This window comes from Saccopteryx leptura, chromosome 1 (assembly GCF_036850995.1).
Source record: "Saccopteryx leptura isolate mSacLep1 chromosome 1, mSacLep1_pri_phased_curated, whole genome shotgun sequence".
Lineage (NCBI taxonomy): Eukaryota > Metazoa > Chordata > Mammalia > Chiroptera > Emballonuridae > Saccopteryx > Saccopteryx leptura.
The window spans coordinates 78,210,497-78,236,546 of record NC_089503.1 but is presented as its reverse complement, the minus strand read 5'-3'; the positions used below and the strand labels follow the sequence as shown (position 1 = coordinate 78,236,546).

General features: G+C 39.5%; 1 protein-coding gene and 1 pseudogene across 1 annotated transcript in view; both read right to left on the bottom strand.

Moving 5' to 3' along the window:
• Nucleotides 1–26,050, bottom strand: part of FAT3 (FAT atypical cadherin 3) — a 700,951-nt gene that overhangs the window by 172,775 nt on the left and 502,126 nt on the right. The gene's annotated exons all lie outside the window — the stretch shown is intronic.
• Nucleotides 12,789–13,750, bottom strand: LOC136388919 (translation initiation factor eIF2 assembly protein-like; annotated as a pseudogene).

Genomic DNA, 26,050 nt, shown 5'->3' with positions numbered 1-26,050 from the left:
GCATGTGAGTGATAAAAACAGTGCCTTGAATGTAGCTGTTTAATAAATATAAGTTCTCTCATTACTAAATCATTTTCCTTTAAAAATTTAAAATTATTTACAATTGTTTCTAAATTTTATTATTTTTATAATTTTCTTTCAAAATTGTTAACCTGTTCATGGAAATTGAACACTATTTGTCCATCCATTGTATCTCCATCCATCCATCCCTTTAATCATTTGTTCATGTACCGTCTGTGTCCGTCAGTTTAACACATACATGCATGCACACACACAGACAGAATGAACGAAGGATTTAATATTCAGTGCACCTCTGTAGTAGTTAAGATTTTGGGAGCAAAAGCTGTTTAAATAGTTATTTTCATGAGACACTGATCTCATGGAATGGTTTTAATGCAAATGACTTTGTCCTAAGACAGTGAAACCTTCTTGTGTGAACTGCAATGATTATGCTCTCAGAACTGCAATTCAGTTATATAATTGTGAAAATGGCTACAATTAGTCCCCTAGTGCCCTGAAAGTGTTAATGCTACAAAGTGTCAAGCAAACAATCAAGCACTGGAGTTGGAGAGGTCAGACTTACCCATCAGCGCAAGGTGGGGTCAGATATGCATGCTCCTAGTCAGATGTGACTTGCTCTGAATCCCCTGGGCATCACTAAGTGGTAGCATTCTAGAATCCTTGCCTGTTTATTCACACATTCGATCAGCCACCCAATTCTGTTCATTCTACCATCCAAATCTAAAATCCACCTCATTTCCCTCCATACCTTAGTTCAGACCCGGTCATTCTTCTCTAGACCAGGGCAATGACCTCCTGACTTGTCTCTTTGACTCTGGTTTTGCTCCTGCTGTAATCCATACTCCCCACTGCATGCTCAGGCATTGCTTTGTAAAGGAAATATATATTTACTTACTAACATTTCAGCACGATCTTCCAACAGACTTGCAAACCATGCCCACTCTTCCCTTCTCTGTGTTTTGGACACATGCCTTATTCCTTCCAGCTGAAATAAACACACCTCATTCTTTAATTTCCTTATCTCCCTGACAAACATTTTATTTTTATTTTTGAAAAATTTTAATATTATAAGGAAAGAAGGGTGTTGCTTTTATAAAAAAACAAATAATAAACGTCCCAGTTTCTCCCTATTACTTGTACCTTGCATCGGTGTGGTGCATTGGCTACAATTGATGAGCTGGTATTGGTATATTATTATTAACTTAAAGTGCCTCATTTACTCTTTGTGGTGTACAGGCTATGGGTTGACAAATGAATAATCATGTGTCCACCATTACAGTATTGTATACAGTTTAACTGTCTTTTTGTTTTTAAGTGAGAGAAAGAGAGAGAGAAAGAGAGCGAGACAGAGGGACAGACAGGGACAGACAGACAGAGAGATAGAAGCATCAACTTGTAGTTGCGGCACTTTAGTTGTTCATTGATTGCCTCTTATGTGCGCCCTGATGAGGGGTGGGGGCTCCAGCTGAACCGGTAACCACTTGCTCAAGTCAGTGACCTTGGGCTTCAAGCCAGCCACCATGGGGTCATGTCTATGATCCCACACTCAAGCTGGTGAGGTCATGCTCAAGCCAGCGACCTTGGGGTTTCAAACCTGGGTCCTCAGTGTCCCAGGCTGATTCTCTATCCATTGTGCCACTGCCTGGTCAGGCCAGTTTTACTGTCTTAAAAGTCCCCTATGCTCTACCTATTTATCCCTCTCTCTTCCCCTGCAAAATCCTAGCAGCCACTGAACTTTTTACTGTCTCCAAAGTTTTGCCTTTTCTAAAATGCCATATAGCTGAAATCATACAGTATACAGTCTTTCTAGATTGGCTTCTTTCATTAAGCAATGTGCTTTCAAGATTTCGTCATGACTTTTGAGGGGTTGATAGTTTATTTCTTTTTATAATTGAGTAATATTCTATTCTCTGGATGTACCACAGTTCGTTTATTGCCTATTGAAGGACACATTGATTGCTTCAAAGTTTTGGCAATTATGATTAAGGCTTCTATAAACATCAGTGTGAAGGTTTTTGTGTAGACATAAGTTTCAACTCATTTTGGTAAATGCTAAGAAGCATAATTGCTGAGTCCCATGTTTCATTTTGTAAGAGTTTTCAAACTGTCTTCCAAAGTGTCTGTATCTTTTTGCATTCCCACCAGCAACAAATGGAAGTTCCTGTGGTTCCAAATCCTCACCAGCAAACACCTGTTATTTTTGTTTTGGATTTTAGTCATACTGGTAGGTGTGTATCATGTATCTTATTGTTGTTTACCTTGGGTTATCGCCTTGTTTTTCAAGCTCAAGTATTCTAGCTTTGTAATACTCTCAGAACTTTCTTATACCAAGTGTTGCTCTTAAACTAGAGAAGCTGTATGATCACTGTGATTTCAGAAATCTGCATACAATGCCACAATCATATGTGCCTAATAAATATTTTATTAATAACATTGTCAATTAAATTAGATAAAGAAGTTTATGACATAAACTTAATGTGGCCTAGATATTACTTATAACAGATATATCCTAGATTTGACATCACTAATAATTGCAACAGCCCCAAATGTCCATATCAAACATAACCCCCTGTGATCCTCACCCCCTACCCTCTACCCTGTCTCCTCCAGTATTCCTGCCCAAACAGCACAGTTACAAGATCTCGAACCCACTGGATTTCCCACATGCTCACTGTCCACTGTGCCCTCATTCACCTCCCTCCTACTCAGCATGGATCCCCTCGAGCCTACTCAAGGGCTTTGCTCCTGCAATTTTCCTTCTTTCTCCCAGATCACCATGTTCTACTCCTTCAATACTGGATCATTCACTTAGGAACAAAAACATGTCTTGATAGTCACCTTAAAAAAAGCACAATGAAACAAAAACCTTCCTTAACTCAAATCCAGTTGCTGTTATTGCCTCATTTCTTTACTCTCCCTCACAGCAACACCCTTCAAAAGAGTTGGTGTTAATGGTATCTCTACTTCCTAACTTCCCACTCCCACTTTACTGAGCTTTTGCTGCCACAGTTCCATCAAAACAGATCCTATCAACATCACCAGTGTCTTAGACTAGCCAGAGCCAATGTTCCTTCTGTCTTCATCTTACCTGGCTTCTCACTACTTCTGATACCTCCAACCACAGCCACTTTGAACCACTGACTTCTCTGAGCTTCCAAGGCACCACTGCTACTTGGCTCTCCTCCGGCCGTCACCACCTCCACCTTTCCAGTCTTAGAAAGATGTTGGACAGCCCAAACCTCTTAGCCCTGTCCTCTATTCTAGCAGACAATTTCTGTCTGATGGCTTCAAAAACTATCCATATGACCATGACTTCCAGCTTTAGATCTGCAGCCTGGGATCTTTCCCTAGAGCTCCACTTCCCGGTGCAAAATCCTTTAATGTCTTCCCATGACATCTGGAGTAAAATAAAGTTGTTTTAATAGAGAGTTTTTCTTAACCATGGTTTTTAAGGCGCCTACATAAACTGCCCGTCCTCCAATTACTTCCCCAACTCCATCACTTGCTGCTCTTACTGATTACTTGGTTCCAGCCACTCACAACGGCCTTCCTTCAGCCCCTAAAACACACCAATTCATTTGTTTGGGGCCTTTGTACTTGGTGTTGCTTCAGCTTGTAAATCATAGCTCCCACCCACCCCCTTCTTTTCACTTAAATCTTAGACAAATAGGAATTCCTCGTAGGGGCCATTTGCTGAAGTGACTCCCCTAACTATGGGACTACATTATTCTACCTCTTTTTTTGTGTGTGTGACAGAGACAAAGAGAGGGACAGCTAGGTACAGACAGACAGGAAGGGAGAGAGATGAGAAGTATCAATTCTTCATTGGGGCTCCTTAGTCTCCTTAGTTGTTCATTGATTGCTTTCTCATATGTGCCTTGACTGGGAGACTACAGCAGAGCAAGTGCCCCTTGCTCAAGCTAGCAACCTTGGGCTCAAGCCAGCGACCATAGGGTCATGTCTATGATCTCATGCTCAAGTCAGTGACCCCACGCTCAAGTTGGGTGAGCCCATGCTCAAGCTGGTGACCTCAGGGTTTTGAACCTTGGTCTTCTGCATCCCAGTCTGATGCTGTATCCACTGTGCCACCATCTGGTCAGGTGTACTTCTTAACATGTTTGTTGTTCAGCTAGTCCCACTTTAATACAAGACAGGCACTGTGACTGTCTTATGTCTGCTACATCCTCAGTGCCCTAATGGTGCCTGGCACAGACTAGCTGCTTAATATATACATTTGGTGCCAGCTGGCATCATCTCATTTAACTGCTAAGGCAAATGTTACTTAGCCTTTAGGGTTCAGTTCAAATGACTTGTTTTTCTACCTACTTCCCTAGGCAAGGTCAACCTCTGCTTCCACTCATTTATTTTATAGTTTTTGGTGCAGACCTCTGTGTTAGCCCTTATCTACTCTTATTGTGATTCTTTGCTTGATCTGACCCAATAAGAACTTGTTGTATCCCTGGTATTTAACCCAGTGCTTGTTATACACAGTGTTCCCTTGTCTATTGTGGGGGTTATGTTCTAGAACCCCCCATGATAGGTGAAAATCCACAAAGTAGCGACCTTATATTAATTTTATTATTTATATATATATCTCTTAAGGATTTATAAACCCTCCTTTTACTCTTATAAACCTTTCCCACCCTGTTATTAACCTTTCTCACACCCTTATAAACACTTCTTTTGCTTATTTTACCACAAAAATAATTAAAATAAATAGATAAAAATACTGATATACCGCAAAATCCTGCGATATAGCAAAAACTCTGTAATAAAAAATTAGATCTATACAATTTAAAAATCCGCAATACTGTGAGACCGCTAACAGTGAACCACGATATGGCAAGAGACGACTGCATGAGGCCCTCAGATATGTTGGGGTCCAGCTGACTGACATAAGTGACACCAAACTAAACCTAAGCTTGCTTCTCTCTCTCCACCAGAGACTATCCCCACCAGAAGAAATGGTAGACTCCCATACACAGGTGCGGTTATTATGAACGCTCACCATAATTAAACTAGCGACGTCCGCCTATGTATTATAATATCAGACACTCCTAGAGAGCTTTGGAGGCCAGAAGTGTTCACACTGCTTCAAAAGGTGTCAGTTTCTCTCACGGGAGCTACAGAACATGCTGCCTTAGGAGGGAGTAGCACATATTAAACAGATGCTTTCCGGAAAAGAAAGTATATTTCCAAGCACTGCTCTATTCATCAAATGTCAAACTAAATCAAGTATTTAACACCAGGAAAACTTCTTTCAAAATGAACATAAAGAACATAAAGAAGCATTTGCTTACTCCTAAAACAATCATCTGTGCTTTGATGAGCCCCAACTCTGTACCTTCAGCTTCAATTTCTTGCACATGCTTTTTACCAGATCTATCCAAGATCCAAACGGGAAGTTCCACTTTTCTGGCTCCCCCCACAGCTGAAACAAAATGTACCAAACTCAACTCACTGTCTCTCTCACAAACCACATCTGCCTACGGCACCCAGGGACCACCATGAGCTCACTCATCTAAGCTTGTAGGTAGTTGCAGGTTCTCCCCTCTCCTTTCCATACTGATGCTTCTTCCTTACAGAAATCCGGAATCCATCTCTTCACTTCTGTTTTGATTGCTCTCTCCTATATTAGTCTATAGTTTGATAACTAAATAATAATCACATTATCTGGTGTGCAGGTCTTTTCCTCATCCAGGACTTTTGCATCTGGTGCTAAGACACTGTCACTTTGCAGATAACAGACCAAGATTACCAAATTGCATCACTGTCTTGCCTCATCCTACTTATTCAGATTGGACTCCTAAACTGTCAGACGCGAACCTTAGGCTAGTAACTCCAGGACATGCCAAAATTACTTGAATCTTCACTTTAAAATTTCTGGAACACAGAATTATTTTATTCATTTATTAAGTGGTTACCAAGAACTCTGTATCTGCCCTGGCTGGTTGGCTCAGTGGTAGAGCATCAGCCCGGCATGTGGATATTCTGAGTTTGATTCTGGGTCAGGGCACAAAGGAGAAGCAACCATCTGCTTCTCCACACCCCCCCGCCTTCTCTCCCTCTCTCTCTCTCTTCCCTCCTGCAGTCAGGCTCAACTGGCTCAAGCGAGTTGGCCTCAGTGCTGAGGATGGCTCCATGGCCTTCACCTCAGGTGCTAAAAAATGGCTCCAGTTGCAATGGAGCAATGGCCCCAGGTGGGCAGAGCATTGCCCCCTAGTGGGATGCTGGGTGGATCCTGGTCAGGGTGCATGTAGGAGTCTGTCTCTCTGCCTCCCCTCCTCTCATTAAAATATAAAAAAATAATAATTTTTAAAAAAAGAACTCTATTTGTTCCAGTGGTTCCCAGTTGTATCCCAATTGCAATAAAGAACAAAGCCTGCTAGGATCCAGCTTTGCTCCCCAGTCTTCACTACTCTTGTGTTCCCACTGTCCCTTTGTGTCTCACCTTCCTTTAGGTTCCAGTCAACCCCTTACCCCTCAACAACCTATTGTTTTCAATGTCTGGAACACCCTGCCCAGTTTCTTCCTGAGAGTAACTTCATGTCATTCTTAACATTAAATTAGCTGGTCTTTCTCTTCTCCACCCTTCAAGTTAAGTAAATGTGCTCTGTGATCTCTTGGATGGATTTGCTTGCTGTCTATTTTTCCTTATCAAATCATGAAATATTTGACCAAAGAAACAATACTTGATTCATCTTTATTTCTCTAACAGACACTCAAAATATGCTTACTGAATCAGTGAGTGAGTGATGGACAAAAAATACCTGCTCAAATTCCATCTTACTTTCAGAAGCATAGTTTTAGTCATTTCACTTCCACAAGCTTCTCCTCTATGATTAAAATTCTATTTCTGGCCCTGGCTAGTAGCTCAGCAGTAAAGAACCAGCCTGGTGTGTGAATATCCTGGGTTCAATTCCCATTTGGGGTGCACAGAAGAAGTAACCATCTGCTTCTCTCCCCTTTCTCGTCCTCTTCCACTATCATAGCCAATGACTCGATTGGTTTGAGCATGGCCCCTAGTGCTGAGGATAGCTCAGTCGGTCTGAGTGTGTCAGCCTCAGGTGCTAAAAATAGCTCCATACTCGAGCATCATCCCCAACTGGAGTTGCTGGGTGGCTCCTGGTCAGGGTGCATTCGGAAGCCTGTCTATCTCCCCTCCTCGCCTAAGAAAAAGTTCTATTTTGATCTTTCAATAAATAGATGCTTATAACATTCAGCCAGTATCTGATTATAATGAAATTATATATTGCCTTATCCCAAGTCTTGCTTCCTAATTTCTAAGAGACAGGTCCCTTATACCTTTCTGGAAATGCTACATCTATCTGAAGGAATAATTAGTAAATTAACAAGTTAACCAATAGAATAAAAAATGGAACCCCAGATGACAAAAGTAAAATCAATGGAAAGAGCAGCACTGAATTCAGAAGGCACAGTGATGTTGAGTAAGGTGACAAGAAATACATGCTACTGGAATTTATGATCTGTAACTTTAATATGAAACTGTAAACAATACAATTAAAACCATTCATTCAATAGACATTTATTATGTGATTTTTATGTGCTGCCATTATGATAGGTACTAGCATTTTGCCCTAATTTAATTTACTAAGACAAAAACAATATCCTTAAATAGTAAACAACAAAAAAAACACAAAAAATGCCCTATTCTACTAGAGATATAAAGGGAAGATACAGACAAAGGAGCAAGCAACTGTACTATTGGGTATCTTCGTACTATTCTAAATGCTATTTTTTTTTTATCTAAAAGAATGAGCCTGGCCTAACCTGTGGTGGTGCAGTGGATAAAGTGATGACCTGGAACACTGAGGTTGCCATTTCAAAACCCTGCACTTGTCTGGTCAAGGCACATATGGGAGCTGAAGATTCCTGCTCCTCCCCTCTTCTTTCTTTCTTTTTCTTTCTTTCTTTCTTTCTTTCTTTCTTTCTTTCTTTCTTTCTTTCTTTCTTTCTTTCTTTCTTTCTCTCTCACTCTCTCTCTCTTTCTCTCTCTCTCCTCTTTAAAATAAATAAAAAAAAATTAAAAAATAAAGAATGAGTCTGAGGCCTCACAGAAATCCTTAGGCCACCAGTGAGCTAGCCACTATCATTACCCTAGATTTGAGGTGATGTGAAAGCCATTTGCTTTGCAAGGTTACCAAGCAGAAAAAAGAGTGAACCCGGATTACTTGAATGATGCTGGACCTCCTGGTTTAAAAGCACATGTTGTAAAAGCCTGCAGCTCTGTGTTCTTCAGTGGGGAAGGAGCTGGGAACATTTGGGAGATGGAGACGAAAGATGGGTGCTGTTGATCTGTGCCGGTTTCTTACCATGAGCAGTACTGACACTTGGGGGCATATAATTCTTCAGTGTAGGGGTGGATCCTGTACATTTGCAGATGTTTAGCACTATTCCTGGCCTCTACCCACTAGATACCCAACCCCTTGGGGCTCCCCTCACCTCTCATTGTTTTTTCATACACATTTCCATATTCAATAAAAATGTCTAACCAGTATGCCGTACACCATAATAAAATAAAATTGAATGCCAACTGTAATTGAAAAATAAAAAATATTTCCTCTCTTAATGATTTTGACTAGTGCTTTTTTGACATAGCTATTTACAAATTACATATGGACAGATATGTCTTAATCACATTATACATGCAGTTTCATCTCTGGTCTTTCATTTATCTTCCTTTTTTTTTTTTTAGACAAATTCTAAATAGTCACTCTCTTAATAATATAGATAACTTGTGTTCTAGTATTACTTAAGATAAAACATGGGTGATCTCAAACCTAAACTGATAATACTTCGATTTCTACAAACAACCCCTAGGTGTTAAAGCTCTGGAACAATGTAGCCACATCAATACACTCAAAGGCAACAGCTAAGGACATTGAGGCACTCAATGCCCCTGTGCAGAAAGAAGCAGAGTGATGCCAGCATGTTTTCTCAATGGCCATGGACCTCGAGATGTACAGCAGGTGACAGGGAACTGCAGGAACAAAGATAAAGAGAAGAGAAGGAAATGGAGCTGGGGAGACCAGCTTCAGTGGGGGCAATGCTGAACAGTGACAGAACAAGCAGCAGGCAGAGAGAAGTGAGGAGCCTAAAGCTGAGGCAGAGGACAGAAATGTGTGAAAATGTGGCTTTAAGGACAAAAAGCATCTCTAGTGCATGCAAGAGCAACAGGAAGGGGCTGTAAACATGATGAATGCTAGACACTTGAAAGAAAGTCAACCCCTGCTCCTCCATCAGGGCCCATGTGGCCCTTGGTGTGCACGCACCTGCCCCTGCAACACCTGATATGGGGATGGCACTCAACTCTCTCCTCCCAGTCTGCTGTGGCAGGCTGAAACTGCTCTTTCTATTTTGCATACTTTATAATTACAAAGCAATGAAACATAAAAAGTTCCAGCTACCAGGTCCTTCTCTCATTTCACATCATTCCCATTTTTAAAGCAGTGTTACACCTGGCCTTTTTTCTTTTTTAAAGTACTATTTCCATGCTACCTAAATAACTATTTGTTTAATTTTTATTTAATGTTTGTGCTCCCTGATATACTGTAACTCCCATAAATTTAGGGGCAATATTTGTCTCAGTCACCACTTATTCCCAATTTCCTAGCCAGTGACTTTAGGCACTCAATATATATATATATTTAAATGAGTCTTTGATTATCCAGTTTGTTCTTTCTCTGAGGGCACCAGATATCAGAACAATAAATTGCTAAAAATCAATATGCTGAAACAAACGATGTACAGAGTGACTGGTTTGCCAAAGCACATGTGCTTAATAATCAATGTGTTAAATTTACCAAAACATTGTTTTCTTGTAACTGTTATAAATTTAGTAAAAATTCATTTACATTAGGTGGTTTTAATAGTTTTTAAAGATTATAGGGATGTGTGAGAGAACTATTTTTTCATTTTGTCTTAAGGGTAGCATTTTAGCGAACATTTGTTTTACTGAGAGTTAAGATTGAGAGTGTTAGACTTCTACTGAATGGATTTAATAAGAAGGTTAATTTCATAGTGTCCTAAACTTTTGGGTAATTCCATCCTATTTCCTTTCTACTGAATTGGACAGTTTTCACTTTTCATGTTGAATCTGGCTGCCCATTGCTACCAGCTTGACATGTCCTATTTATATATATCTTAGTTGCTAGGTAATAACAAATGAGCTTATCATTTGAGATGGAATGATTTTAGACATTCTAGATTTCTTTAGTTGTTTTTGAATGTCACTTTCTATTATTTTAGAGTTGAACCATTCTGGTATTTTTAATCAGAATGACTTAGTCTTAATTTGGCTTCTGGCAACTCATTAGATTTTATTATATCATACGTGAAGATGTTGTTCTGGGCTTCTCAATGTCATTTCACATTTTAGGCATTTTATCATTCTTTTACCAATGAGTCAAAAGGTGTATCAGCCTAAGATTTGTATTTATAACAACAAGTAGCCACAATTTCCTATTGATGTGTTTGCCCTGGATCTTTTCAGCAAATTCATATGTATGATAAACATATGGGAAACTACTGTCATCCTCCATTGTGGTCGTTGACTATAAAATACACATTTCTGAACATTAAACATATTGATAAAAATTATGCCAACTGTGACCCTTAGTTTTCAAAAAATTAAATATACTTAGGATGCTGGATACAGAAGAGAAAAACAAAAAACCTGAACTAAAACTTCCAAGAAATTTTAACAGCTGTTAAAACAACTTTATCCAATGTGAAGTTCTATAGATTGTAAAGTTGGTTTTTTAATAAATTTGGTAAAATGATTAGAGCTCTAGATAGAGTTATTTTGGTAAGTGAATAATTTAAAAATTATACATTTTTAGAAATTAAAAAATATATATTAACTAGATACTTGTAGAGCAATAATGGAGAGCTGACAAGTTTTTCTAGTGGAGCACCCTGGCAAAGCTTTTACCACTATTCCACTCTCGACTCAGCAGACATAAATGGTGGAAAGGGATCTATATATAAATGCATCAACCTGAGCAGAATAACAAATAAAAGATCTGTGCTCTGAAGAAAAATATAAAATCTCTTTATAATCCTAAATTTACATGTTACTAAGAAACTTGCCTAGTACTTTTATTTAAAAATCTCAACTGTTTCTCAGGCAACAGATTATATAGAGAAAAGAGTCATTTAAGATAACTTTAAGATGTTAGACTTCTGCCTTACCAGGCAATGGATAGAGTGTCAGCCTGGGATGCTGAGGACCCAGGTTCAAAATCCTAAGGTCACTGGCTTGAGTACAGGCTCATCTGGCTTGAGCACAGTTTCACCAGCTTGAATGCAGGGTTGCTGGCCTGAGCATGGGATCATAGATTCACATTGTATATTGTGGTGGATTGCAAAAATGGGCACAAAATCTCATAGCTCCCTGTAGCAAGAAGTGCATTCTATATCCCTACTTTTTGAATCTGGTCTGACTTGATATTCTGGACTGAAATATTGTGTCCCCCATCTCCCAAATCATATGTTGAAATATAATCTTCAATATGATGATATTAGGGAGTAGGGCCTTTGGAAGTTATTAGGTCATGGGGACGGAACCCTAGTAAATGGGATAAGTGGCCTTATAAATAGAGACCAGAGAGCTAGTTGGATCTTTTTTCTTTCTGAGGATACAACGAGAAATTGGCAACTGCAACCCAGAAGAGGGAGCTCGCTAGATCCCAACCATGCTGCCACCCTGATCTTGGACTTTATAGACAGTCTGTAGAACTCTGATGTAGCAACCTAAGAATTTGGTGACTTGCTTTGAGCAATAAAATGCAGTGAAAGTGATATTGTGTAAGTACTAATTCTGAGTCTCAAGAGGCTTCCTGGTTTCTGCTTTTGCTACCCTTAAATCCTAAGATCACGATGTGATCAAGTTAGAAAATGAGAGGCCATGTGGAGGAGAACCAAGCACCTTAGATCCCAGCCTGCCAACTGCTAGACATATGGGTGGTTCTATCATTGACCCACCAACCTGCTCATCAGCTGACTACAATCTCTTTAAAAATTCCAGCAGAGATCAGCCAAGCCAGGCCAGAAAGAACCTAGCAAGTCACAATGCTGTGAACTTAATAAAATAATGATTTTTTAAGCCACAGAGTATTGGTACATGGCAATAGATAACTGACACAGTTATGTTTTATAACTTTGGCTCTTCAGAAGCAGTCCCTTCCAAAACTGAACTTAATAAACACCTGCCATTGACAGGAACATTAAGGATACTACATTTGTATGTCATAAGATGGAGCCATAGCCACAGACAAGACCCAACTTTCAAAAAATTCCTTGGACAGTTGATGTTCATACCTTTAATGTTGCAATTATATACTATTTGTTTCAACTGAAGGTTTATTAGAATTACTGATGCCTTTAGAAGTATATGCCTATCATACCATTATTTCATTCCTTCACCAGGACAGAGCTTTAAAAAAATCAGCTTTGTTGAGTTATAATTAATATAACATAAAGTTCACCTGTTTAAAGTGTGCCATTACATGGTTTTTTTATGTTTATGCCATATTTTTTAAGATTTATTTATTATTTTTACAAGTAGCAAAGTTCCTCTGTTTTTTCCCCCAGGTTAATACATATGAATATAAAAAGCTATTGATCTCCACATTGTCCATCTCACCCTCATCCAACTGGGTTAATAGGAAGTTGTGAACCATAAACAGCTTCCTGAAATAGCAGAGATTTCCTCCTTAACTGCGTCTTGAACTCTAGCACTCCAGTCAGTCATCCTCTTGCTGATTCAAGAAAATCGATGAGTGTGTGAGCATCTTCCTCAGTAGATAGGTCTACATAGTCAGATAGAGACTGGGCTGGACTTCACTGTTTGTGCAACAGAAAGCTGTAGAATCCTGCTCCAGAACATCTACTTCACCGCAATCACTTTTTAATTTTCTTTCAGATATCAATTCTTCCCAGTAAACAGCAGTGAATCTGTAACTTCACCAAATGGATTAAAATCTATTAGCCACATATTCTCCCTACTGTCTCTCTATATATACAATACAAAGTCTTCATCAAAGAATTTATACTGTATGTTTCTTGAGGAAATCTTATATATATCTGAAAATCTCTTTCCTTTGTTTAGAAATGCTTGTAGTACTGTGTGTAGTCCCTTTGAGCAATACCAATAAGTGTATTTTCCTTAATAAAACATTAGAACTAAACCCCCCAGTAATTAATTCATATCATTTTCAGAAAACAAGCTCATAAACATCTGGGGAACCATCAGTGCAATGGATCAATGTCTGACTGAAGTCACAAGTGATGAAATCAGAACTCTTGAACAGTAGAAAGATGTCCCTGAGGGTTTTACACTTCAGAGACCTTCTCATTGCTATCCAGTTCTCATCCTTTGGGGTACTTCAGTTAAGCTAAGGAAATACACTGCTCCCCTGGGAATTGATAGCTTCTTGGACTGTTGTGGGGAGCTCAGAAAGTTTCAGCGTTGTTAAGTGTGACTGTGCCCTCGTGGTCTAACCACTGCATTTCTTCTACTGCATCTTCACTGTCTGGCTGAGAACATGTTGGAGGATCTTCTCTTCCTTAAAACACCAGAGTTCCATCATTGAGAAAATAATCCTTCACATTCTGAGAAAGCAGAAGAATGGCACTCTTGATGGTAAGAGTGGAACAGTGTGTAACATAAAGAGATCTGACAGTGCAGCACCTGTTCCTTCTTCATCCTCCAGCTGCCGCTGCCATAGTCTCCCTCTCTCTCCTTCCAGCACCCTCCTGGAACCCATTTCTCCAGTGCTGTAAGTCCCCACCGAATGATTTTGGCTCAAGGACTCTTCGGGTCCACAAAGCAAGGAGGAAGTGCCAGAAAAGGAAGCAGAGGCAGAGACTCGTGGGGCGTACTTTTAGAGTACACTCACACAGGGGCACACACAGTTTGGGTCCCCGAAGAGGAATTCTGGAAACACGGAATGGGACTGCTGGAAGTGCAAGGCTCTGCCACCTTGTCTCCTAGAGGCACTCACTTCCCTGGAAAATAATCTCCTAAAGCTGGGCCCTGGAGGGGCTCTACGGGTGCTGGTGCCGGGAGAGGGCACTTAAGCATCCTCTCTAACTGCGAGGCGGGGCTTCTCTGGAGATTGCTCCTCAGCACTCGGCTTTCTTCTTCCGTCCTTCTTTCCAAAGAAGTCTTAATGTTTTTTTAGTATATTGCTAGAGTTGCACAATAACCAAAATCTAATTTTCAAACATTTTCATCACCCTAACAGGGACACAGCTTTTTACTCCATATTTTTTTTCTTTCTTTTTTTTTGTGTGTGTGTATTTTTCTGAAGTTGGAAACGGGGAGGCAGTCAGACACACTCCCACATGCGCCCAGATCCACCTGGCATGCTCACTGGGCGATGTTCTGCCCATCTGGGGTGTCGCTCTATTGCAACCAGAGCCATTCTAGCACCTGAGGCAGAGGCCACAGAGCCATCCTCAGTACCCAGGCCAACTTTGCTCCAATGGAGCCTTGGCTGTGGGACAGGAAGAGAGAGAGAGGAAGGAGAGGGGGAGGGGTGGAGAAGCAGATGGGCGCTTCTTCTGTGTGCCCTGGCTGGGAATCGAACCCAGGACTCCTGCATGCCAGGCCGATGCTCTACCACTGAGCCAACCAGCCAGGGCTTCCATATTTTTCTTTTAATGATGGCTGATAAGACCTTTACTATCCCATTTAATTTGTAATACTATATTTCCCACATTTGTCCAATTAACCCATATTACAGGTTGCCTTGTTACTAAAAATGGCATTCACAGTCCTGGACTATCACACAGATATCCTAAGAGGACAACAAATGCTGAGTTTAAATACTATTTGCATTAAAGGAGCTATTTTGATTTTGAAGTCCTGGTATAGTTTAATAATAATTCATTTTTTAAATGCAAAAAAAAAAAAAAACTTAAGCAAAATTTGATGGCTATTAAGATACTTAAAATTAAAATTACTGTTAACAATATGGAGGAGTGTTAAGTTCCAGAAGCTGGAACATGGACTCTAGAAATGGTGATAAAGCCAATGGGACAAATCAATGGAGTTAAGATATGTTGCAGACTGCTAAAAGTATTAGGAAATGCATTTACCACTTTCTCACCCAGTGCGCAACACGGTCAGATTAAAAGTCCTTCCTTACCAGATGCTTCACAGTTCAGTATCTCTAGACATGTTTTCTTTTTAATTTTTTATTCTTTTCCAAATGAGAGGAGGAGAAATAGCGAGATGGATTCCCGCATGCACGCCCAGACCTGGATCCATCAGGTGTTGGGGCTTGCTTGCAACCCAGCTAATTTTAGGGTTTATGGTGCAGGCTCCAGGGAGCCATCCTCAGCATGGGTGGGTGTACTGGAACCAATTAAGCCATGGCTTTGGTGGGGAAGAGAGAGAGAGCCCTAGAGAGGGGGAGGGGAAAGGGTGGAGAAACAGATGGTCACTTCTCCTGTGTGCCCTGACGGAGAATCAACGCAGGACACCCACAAGCCCAGCAGATGCTCTACGACTGAGAGAACCAGCCTGGGCAAAACATGTTTTTAATGAAATTGTATCTCCAGTTGTATGGCAAATAAATGGTGGGAGAAAAGATCCATTTTATAGAAACTAACTCTACTGCTCATCTTATGTAGTATACCCACCTATTTCTTATAAAAAAAAAAAAGGTTAATTTGATTACATTTTAAAGCATTTCCAATTATAGGTTAAAGCAATTATATTAGCAGTGGCTTCTTTGATTTTCAGTGTATTAGGCTTTAGATAGAAGATAAGTTTCAGAGGTATCAAAGTGCTACTGGAGATCAATCAGTAAATATTCCACAATTTTTACAGCCTAGGATTTAGGCATTATGTTAACCTCTTATTCTACTTAAATGATATACCCTGAAATATCTCTGGAAAGTGGGTTTCAAATTCCATATACTTATATTTTACAAGTTCTGGTCATAAGTAACATTAATTAAGCTCATAGATAATTTAAAAAAATCCTCAAGGGAGACTAATGCAACAAATATTTACTGAAAACTTAAAAGGTGATAAGGGAGACATAAGGGTGAATAACACTCTACTTCTGATGGAGTAACCCCATAGTATTCCTCTCAGCTTTTCCCAAGCGCCATGTTTCTCTTAAACAGAAGAAAAACTATGGAAAGCTGTCTTACTCAGACTTTTCACAGTGTCTCAGGAGTCAGATCCATTTATTAATTATTAATATCATACTTACTTCCATGAAAAGTTTGAGGAGACTTACTAGGAAAAGTGCATGTGTACACATATATCATTAAAATTATATATATAATTTTATATGTATATATATGAAAAAGTCAAGAGCTGGGAGCGTGGTAGGGATAATATGAGAAAATCTAGGATATGGGAAGCTAACTAGTGTTTGGCACAACAGTTTGCTCTATAATAGATGGTTAAGTTCTTCATCTAATAAAGGAGGAAATTCCCAGTAGCTCCAGCTCTGAACTCTGAGAGCCTGCTGCATGTCTCTTTTTTAGGAAACAGTGAATAACCTAGAGGACAGTGTTCTGAGCAGCACTTTTAAAAAATATTTAGAGACAGGTGGACATGGCTGTGTAGTATAACAACATCAATAAAACTCAAGAACATAATGCTGAAAAATATTTCCATGGGAAGGCAGAGTGACTTGATCTAGATACATGGTGTTCTGGCAATGTCACTTGATACAAAGATATGGCTCAAAGCATAGAGAAGTATCAAAGGCTGACATTTCCCAGCCATTCTTTTGGGGATATCAACTTATAGGAGATGCAGAGCAAGTTACTCAAACCTAAGCTCATTAGAATTATCTGCAGTGCACCTGTTCTCTGATGGGTCACTAAGCATCAGGACTAAGCTCAGACAGACTAATGTTCACTTGTAGAAGTTCAGTCATACACAAAGTTTACTGAGCACCTACTGTGTGTCAAGTACTAAGTTGGAGACTGGAAACCATTACTCAGTTTATATAATCTGGAGAGGATAGAGAAAAAATAAATAACTAAAAATTGTTTAAAAGATAATTTCAGGTGCTAAGTGCTGCAATAAAGAGTAATAGAGTCCGACTCCATTTTTCTGACCGTTGACAGCTTCCAGCGCCCACTACACTCTGTTCTCCCTTTGCCACACATCTGCACAAGCAGGTAAGAAAGCTCAGGTACTCCCACCTTTCATGCTGGAAAGAAGTGCAAATCATGTTAGCACCAGCTGGAAAACTGACTTCAGCCCTAGCCACAAGTACTTATAACCCCAAGCCAGTCTCCTCTCCCTACTTTTCAAGTCGGGCTTGGACCAGATCGAGAGTTTAAATCTGCTCTCTCCAGAAATTGTATTATTTGAGTAATAAACCCTTCATAACCTCTTAGTGAATGTGTGGTATCATGTCTAGACATTCAAACCAACACTTGGATATAAGGTCCAACTTGCCTCTGGGGGTGTGGAAACAAGGCAAAGTCTCAGTAGAAGCACAGTAAAGAGGGAAGCAAGGTCTCTTGGGGCTTAGCCACAGAAATTGCATGCATTCACATTACTTCTTCTGGATGCTACTGGTCACAGCAAGTCACCAAGCCAAGGCTCTACCTCTTGGTGAGAGAAGCTGCAAACTTTGTGGTCATTTTTACAATCCATCTGGAGTATCTAGCTGAATCTTCTATTTATGTTTATACATCATCTATCGTTCATACTTTTCAGTAATTTTGAACACAGCAGTATCAGGCAAAGGCCTGTTGTCAAGCGGGTGAATAAGCCATTCCAGATAATTCCACATTCTAATAACATAACTAGCCACCTGATCTGTAGGGCGGTGAGTCATCTGAGCCACCTGAAAGGCCTATGAGATGGGATAAAACGGTTCACCTCTGGAAGTACAAGTACAGTGTACACACTTGCATGTTAGCATGGATGTGTATTAGCTGAAGTGCTGAATAGGTTCCCCCAATGGAAGGCAAACAGGTCTATTTAACTATGGATTTTGTCACTTTCTCTAGTCCTTAAAATGCACTTTGGATTTTGCATCCATTGAACAAAATATTCACTGACTATGCTAAGACTTTGTTTGGTACTAGGGACAATGAAACATGCACAATGTTTACCTTGAAGGAGAAGGAAATTGACAATAGTTGATATATTGCTGATTGCAAGGCAATCTGCTAGTCTCACTACATGTGTCCTTTACACAGCACTTATAAGCACCCGATGAGGTGCTATTATTATCCCCACTTAACAGCTGAGGATATTGAAAACTATCAGATTATGAATTTGCTCTAGATCTTTCAGAAAAGAAATGGCAGACTCTTGATTCAAACCCTGGTCAGCCTGAGCCCAGGCTCTTTCCTGGCTGTAACAACAGGTTTCTTCCAGTTGTGCAAATGTTCCATGAGTTTCTATTTTACTTTCGAACATTTCACCATCACTACAGATATAAAAGGGAAACCTCCCTCCTTTCCAGCAACGGATCTCTCTCTAGAGTCCATCTATACACAACTGTGATTCAGTTAGGATGATGGATTCATCAGACAAAGAGGCCCTAGTCAGTGAAACACCTGTTCCTCATGGTCAAATCGCAAGTACACATTCAGTGAAGAAGAAAATTAAAGTACACAGACTCTAAGTCAAACTCACCTGTGTTGGAAACACTACAATTGCCAGAATGATTGCACAATGCAGAGTCAAGAACTTTATGGAAATAAGTAGAACTAAAATACATGTCAATTTACAACAGAAAAGAAGAAAAATTACCTTTCTATATTTTTTTTCAGAAAATGCTATAAAGTCCTTTATTTATTTATTTGTTTATTTATTTATTGCACAAGACAAGAGCAAACCAATCCTGAGATGATATTCTGATGGTGAGTGAGAAGGGCTAATTAAAGAGGCAGCAGCTGGTATGATGACCACATCACCTCATCTAAAAGGGAAGAATCACAGATAAAGCCAAGCACACATGCATGGGCTTCATAGGTCTGCTACCAAATATTAGCTTCTGACAGCCATGGGAAATAACTGCCCTTGTTCCTCCCTTCGTCCAGTCCCCAAGTTGTGTCCATTTTCCCATGTCTCTTTCATTTTACTGATACGCCCGCCTGTGTGTGCCTGGGTAGCAATCCCCGTATAGCTGGATCTGCCTCCTTCTAACTAACTGGCTGGCTTGCTCTTTAGTCCCTTTCCTACTCTACAGTCCCCTTTCACTTGGTAGTATACATAACTTCCATCATATCACCATTCTGCTTTAAAACCTTTCATTGCTCTGTATTTCCTCAGGTTTCCAGTCAAAACTACTACCTCAGTATCTCCAGCGACGCCCCGCCCCGATCTCCAGATCCTGTTTCCCTTGGCAGTTAGGCTACTCTAGTCACAGTCTCGCAACGGTGCCATGTCCACCCCTCCGTACTCACATCATACACGTTCTCTTCTTCGCAAGACTCCTCTTCGTATCCAAGGCCCAGGCCAAGTCTCTCATCTTCCATGAAGTCCACCCAATAAGTCTAACTGTTAACTCTCATAGGATATACAAGATGTTTCTCACAATTGGACACCAGTTTCTCACAATTGGACTCATCATTTATTACATACTGTCCTACAGTTAATTATTGCATCATTTATGTTATTTTGGTGACCCCCAACTGTTTTAGGGTAACCCTGAGTGTAATCACCATGTTTTATGTGTTGGAAGTACACATGTGTATGTATGTATGTGTGTGAACACATAGCTATAGTTATTTGTTGTATTAACCATGGGCTGTTAACCAAATCTCATACTGAATATTTGCATATTCTCCCAACTAATAATTTACATAGTTTTAATATCAATTTAAATATTCCCAGAAGATTTTATTACATTTATTGATATACTAGATTTTTTAAAAGTAGGCTCACTGCCCTATAAATCCTAAATGAGTTCCCCAAAATTTAGGGATTCTGTCAGGTAACCCCAACAATTTTCTCCTTTTATAAAAGCAATAAGATAATCAAGGCCATGGTTTTTAGAACAGTTAGGAATTTCCCTTCATGATTCATTCAACTAAATAGTTCCAGAATGCATTTAGGATACAAGGTGATATGTCAGGTATCAAGGATAGTACTCTGTAGATTGTTTGTTTTGTTTTGTTTTTAGGTGAGAGGAGGGGAGATAGACAGACTCCCACATGTGCCCCGCTGGGATCTACCTGGCAACCCCATCTAGCACCAATGATTGGTAGAGCTATCCTCAGCGTTTGAGGCAGATGTGCTCCAGTGGAACTATCTTCAGTGCCTGGGGCTACGCTCGAACCAACTGAGCCACTGGCTATGGGAGGCAAAGAGGGAAGGGAGGAGAAGCAGATGGTGGTGTCTCCTGTGGGCCTTGACTGGGAATTGAACTGGGGGCGTCCATATATTGGGATGACACTCTATCCACTGAACCACCAGCCAGGGCCAGATAGTTTTCATTAAACCAAAAAGAAAATTAAATTTCATGGAAGAAATATATATGCAAACTGACATATATGGTATTCCAAAGTCCAGTGATAGCTGAATTAGGCTGAAGGACAAATTTGGTTTTTACTGATTTAAAATAAACAAAGCCAGAAAACTTGTTCCAGCTCTGTCTGATTTCTATTTTAGCCTCTACCATGGACAGAGTTGATTGAGCTTTTCTCTATTTCTCTCTCTCTCTCTTTTATTTGTATTGATTGGTTTTAGACAAAGAGGAAAGGGGGGGACCAATTCGTTATTCCTCTTAAATATGCACTCACTGGTTGATTTCTGTATGCTCCCCAACTGGGGATTGAACTCGCAACCTTGGCATATAGGGATGACACTGCAACCAACTGAGCAATTCAGCCAGGGCCTCCCTTTTGGTGTGTTAGGTGGGGATTATGATGTGGGTGGTTTGGAGGACAGAGATTAAAAAAAAAAAAACAGTACACTGAGCCCCTTAATTTCAATGTAGGAAATAAAGTTTCTCTGTTTTTAAATGAATTCTTGGAGAACCCCATGGCTTTGCTCCAAAAATGTCCTGCTGGAGTGAAGGATTATCTTACATGGGTCATTACACTTCCAAGCTTTAAGTCTCAGAATAAGTATTAAATTAAAATTCCCTGCACCTTGTAAGCAGAACATTGTGACACTCAAAAGATGTGAAAGTGCTAAATGAATTCTGAGCAATAATATTATCACCACTGCATATTTATTGAGTTCAACAGGGTGCTAAGTACTGTACAGACAGATAATATAAGCAGCCTGTACAAAAAAAGCAATAGCAATAGTCTTACAAGAATTCTCCCATTCATTGACTTTAGGAATAGACACTATAAGTAGACTTAGAAATAGTTTCCTCTTTTCAAAAGTATCCTTAAGGCTCTCTATGCTATTGTTTGACTTAAAAGTGGCCGATTTTCTACAGTTACCATTTATGAATGTGGTCAAGTTTCCCCATTTCAAAATTACCATAAGAATGCTGTAGATGGGCATTAAAGTGAAGAACTTCATCCCCTTGCAAGTGGAAATTATGAATGGAGTTTCCTGGGAAATCTTAAATAAATCACTTGTACATGCATACATACATACATACATACATACATACATACATACATACATACCATTATGTGTTTTATTCAACTGGGCTGGAATGTGCTTTCAAAATTGATTACTATTACTTTTTTTCAACTAGCCTTTAATTTTCTGAAAAAAATTGCATACATTTGAATGTCAAAAGAACTTACAACTTAGTCTAAAATTAAAAAGTGCTAATATTCAAAGTTAAAGTAGTTAAAACATGAAGCAAATTTCCTTTTTTAACAAATCTAGACCTAAATAGAGGAAAAGTTAAAGTATGGTAGACCCAAGATGGGTATAGAAGAACCAATATGCATGTGTATGAGCCAAAGAATAACTTTGCATATAGAAAAGCAATTGAATTTCAGAATCCCAACTTTCTTTATTTAAATGCCAGCCCATCGGGGTTATAAGAAAAAAAAATTAAGCACTTTAGAAAAAACGGGTTATAAACTGTCATGGTTGAGTTTAGTGTTCTGACAACTTTGAAAGTAACTATAATGCAATTTCCCAAGTTGGTAGCTAAAATAATGGAACATCTGGATGCCATTAAAATGTATGACAATCAAGAAGAGAACAGAAAAGCAGTGGAAACAATGCTTTTCCTTTGCTTATAATTCTCTGTGGTTTTAAACTTTTACTCCAAACCTTGGTTGTGGCAGTCAAGGGCAATGCCCTTCTCAAAGATTCACCTATCACCCCTAATCATGAGTCCACCTCTGGGCTTACTTATTGCTTCCAGCAGCTGTTCTTTCCATTGGCTTGTTTTTTTTTAATCTGCTGTCAGACCTCATGGCTAACCACCTGTGAGAAGTGGTAAGCAGTGTGAAGTGTCAAATGTAAACTGGTCAGCATGCTGATTTCAGCCTCATATGCTGGGTCTGGCCTTTGTAAATGCAAACATCTCCAGGTGATGCCATTTATTAGGCAACCACAGAGTCCAGTGCATTCTATTCATCTGGGAACAAGTGACCCCATCGTGGATGACATAATAAAGTTGAATTATAGAGACAAATGATTCAGATAGATTTGTCTTACCAACTGGCAACCTCATAGATGGTGCTTCCTTCTACACATTCTAGACTGGCTTTGCCATTTGTCAGATGTCTAAAGTTATACATTTTGTTGTTAGAAATATGTGGGCACAGGCCCACAGTGCTCAAGCTCCTTCCAGATAAGAACTAATTGTAACTGAGTTGAGATTCATTTTTCTCCTTCCTGTATCTAACCACAACAGGGAAGAGGGGGAAACATTTTTCAATCCAATCCAGCTAACACTGACTTGGAGTCTAATACGTATAACCTGAGTGCCCGGAAGAAAACAAAAGTAATCATTATGAACCTTGTAACCTACCATCTCACAATAGACACATATTCATGAACTGTATATTTCTTTGCATTTTTACTCTTAGAAAAGGACATTCCATAGAAGCATATTATTTTTCTTGCCCTTCCTTACTAAAAACCACATTTCAAGGTTGTCTGAAAGTGGAGTCTCTCTGAGTGCGAAGATGACTTATTCTTGGAGTGCACGCTAGAGTCTTTCCAGAGTCTCTTTTACTGAACAGTTTCAAGTTGGCACTGTCGGGGCATATATAAGGGCTGTCCTGCCTTCTAATCATTCGACTTGCATCATCTAATGGGATTCTGCTTTTACACACGGACAGGCATATGTGCCCCTCCAAGACATGTCAAGCCTTAACTACAGTTTGGTTTGGATCTCTTCCCTCTTTTTATACCACAATTCATCACTGGTACAGAATGCAGACAGCGATGCCAAATGTGAATGTCACTTGCATGCCCACATTTGGCAAATGTTTACCCAGATCTTTAATTTGGGATTTAATAGTCTATCATCTAGTAGATGATTTCTAAGGTACTGTTTAGTGCTGAAATTTTTTAATTCTGTGGGATATATCTGCACTTTTGTGAAAAGATGCTTACAATGAGTCATTCTGCTTTCAATGAGAAAATGTTATAAGGTAGAATATTAATATCCACCAGAATACTGTAATATTTTACAGTGGAAAAGACAGGAATAGTTCATATTTGCATGAAAATGATTTAGCTAAGTTTCCATATTTAGGTTACACTGTTCAGGTTTCTGATACAATTTTCCAAATGACAGGAGTTAATATGCAGTAGTCTTTTTCTTTTCAAGTGTTTCAGAGATATTTATGTAAAATTTTCTTATTCAGTATATTTTTTCTCCCAGTAAGTGAATGCTATAAGAGTATCACCACTCCAGTGAAGGGGAGGATTTCTGCTCATATTTGTGTGCAGTCTGTGAAGTGCCTGATACAATTTGCTCAACGACTCTGTCATGTCTAGGGGCTGGCTTTCAGCTGGACCACAGGCAGGAGAGAGGGTAAGTCAACACCTGCCTGACAGAGGGCACCACACCAGCGCCACACAAATGCTAATAGGGAACTGGGCTGTATCCAGGCAATCTTCCAGAATCAGTGACAGACAGTCCATTTCTTAGGGTCATTAACAACCCTGCTATATGCAATCTCATGCAACTGAAAAAAAATAACAAATTGAATGGGAATTTGTTAATATCAATATAAGAAAATGCCACAAAATAAATTGATACATGCAAAAGGGGGGGGGTTCAAAACAATATGTCTAGTATTATTTCAATCCCTTGGACAAATTTTATGCAGGATTATATGCAACATGTGAGCTTATTAAATATATACAGATGCAAAAAGAAGTTCTGAAAATTTGTATTCTAAAATGTAAAAAGTGATCATTACTATGTGGGAAATGATGAATGTTACATTTTTCTTCATATTTGCTTACCTCTCTCTCCTTTTTATTTTTACTTTTTGCAATGAACATGTATTTGATATTATATATTTTTGGTGTATCATAGTTGCATATTTCTAATTATAGAATAATTTTTCAAATCCTACTGTAAGCAGTATGCAATTTCTAAAAGAAGAGGTTTGAAATAGACTCTAATTTTCTCTTTTTCACTAGGGTATATACACACATGCTTTAAACTAGTAGAAACTGAGTTCTCTCTTTATTACATATCGATGTCCTTGTGCTATGACAGGAACTTTTAAATGAGTTGCTCCTGGAAACATCATTTTGAACATGGGTAAATGGTTTTGTGCATGTATCAAAACACACATCATAGGTCTGTCACGGCCTTGCACAGAGAGATTTGTCATCCTTCATTCCGAAGGAGCAAGCATGTTCTGGCTGCTGCTGATAGAGACAGAACAACCTCGACTGTTGTAAAATGCTAAATAAAAATCCCGTCATATTCTCTAGCTGAAACCAGACAAGCCTGTCTCTAATCCCTGCATCCCACAAGACTCTGTTTATTGAAGTCCTGCTGGAAAGGTTGTATGTTGCTTTAAATTGAACTGCAGACATTCCGACTGCTCCCTTACCAAATGAGAAGAAGGCTATATACCCTTCAATAGTAATGATGAAACATGTATAGATGAGACATTGACAAACTTATTCTCAGGTGGCCAAGAGGCTTTCCCCGTACTATGAAGAGAAAAAGTCAGTGATTTTGTAACTTCCAGGATGTCAAAAGTTGTTTTCACAGCATTCAACTTAAAAACAAGACAAAAAACAAATTAAGTCCCTCTCTATATAGAGAAAATTGGAAGGCATTCTGCTCTGTTAGAACATGGGCTTTGCTGGTCAGAAGCCCCCTGTGCTGTAGGTATTGGTCGTCTAATTTAAAGTGTTTGCATGAAGCTTCTTAAGAGGGCTATTAATGAGTACTCATTTATTTTTTAAAAAATATAGAGCTTTTTGGTCCTGGCCAGTTGCCTCAGCAGTAGAGCATCAGCCTGGCATGTGGATGTCCTGGTTTTGATTCCTGGTCAGGGCACACAGGAGAGGTGCCCATCTGCTTCTCCACCCTTCCCCTTCTCACTTCTCTCTCTCTTCCCCACCTAGAGCCCTGGCTCGATTGGAGTGAGTTGGCTCCTGGTGCTCAGGATGGCTCCATGGCTTCTGCCTCAGGTGCTAAGAAGAGCTCAGTTGCTGAGCAATGGAGCAACGCCCCAGATAGGCAGAGCATTGCTCCTCAGTGGGCTTGCTGGGTGGATCCCAGTTGGGACGCACACAGGAGTCTGTTTCTGTCTCCCCTCTTCTCACTGAATAAAAAATAATTGAAAACAAGACAATAATTTTTATATTTTATTTGAAAGTAGTATTCTAAAAGTAGATTTTTATCTACCTACATAATAGCAAAGTATACATTAGCACAGAGCTAAGCCCTACATCCAAGTTTAAGATTTATCAGTATATTTAAAAGTGTATTGTGGCATGCCAGGAATTACAGCAAAGTACCTCATGAAAAATCTACTATCTTCTTTCTGAATTATATATTTATGGCCTCTTGAGGATGATAGGTAAATAAATGTGATTTAGGAACTGCTTTCGGCTGCAAGTACACGCTGGGGTGGGTTGGCCAACAGCTTCTAT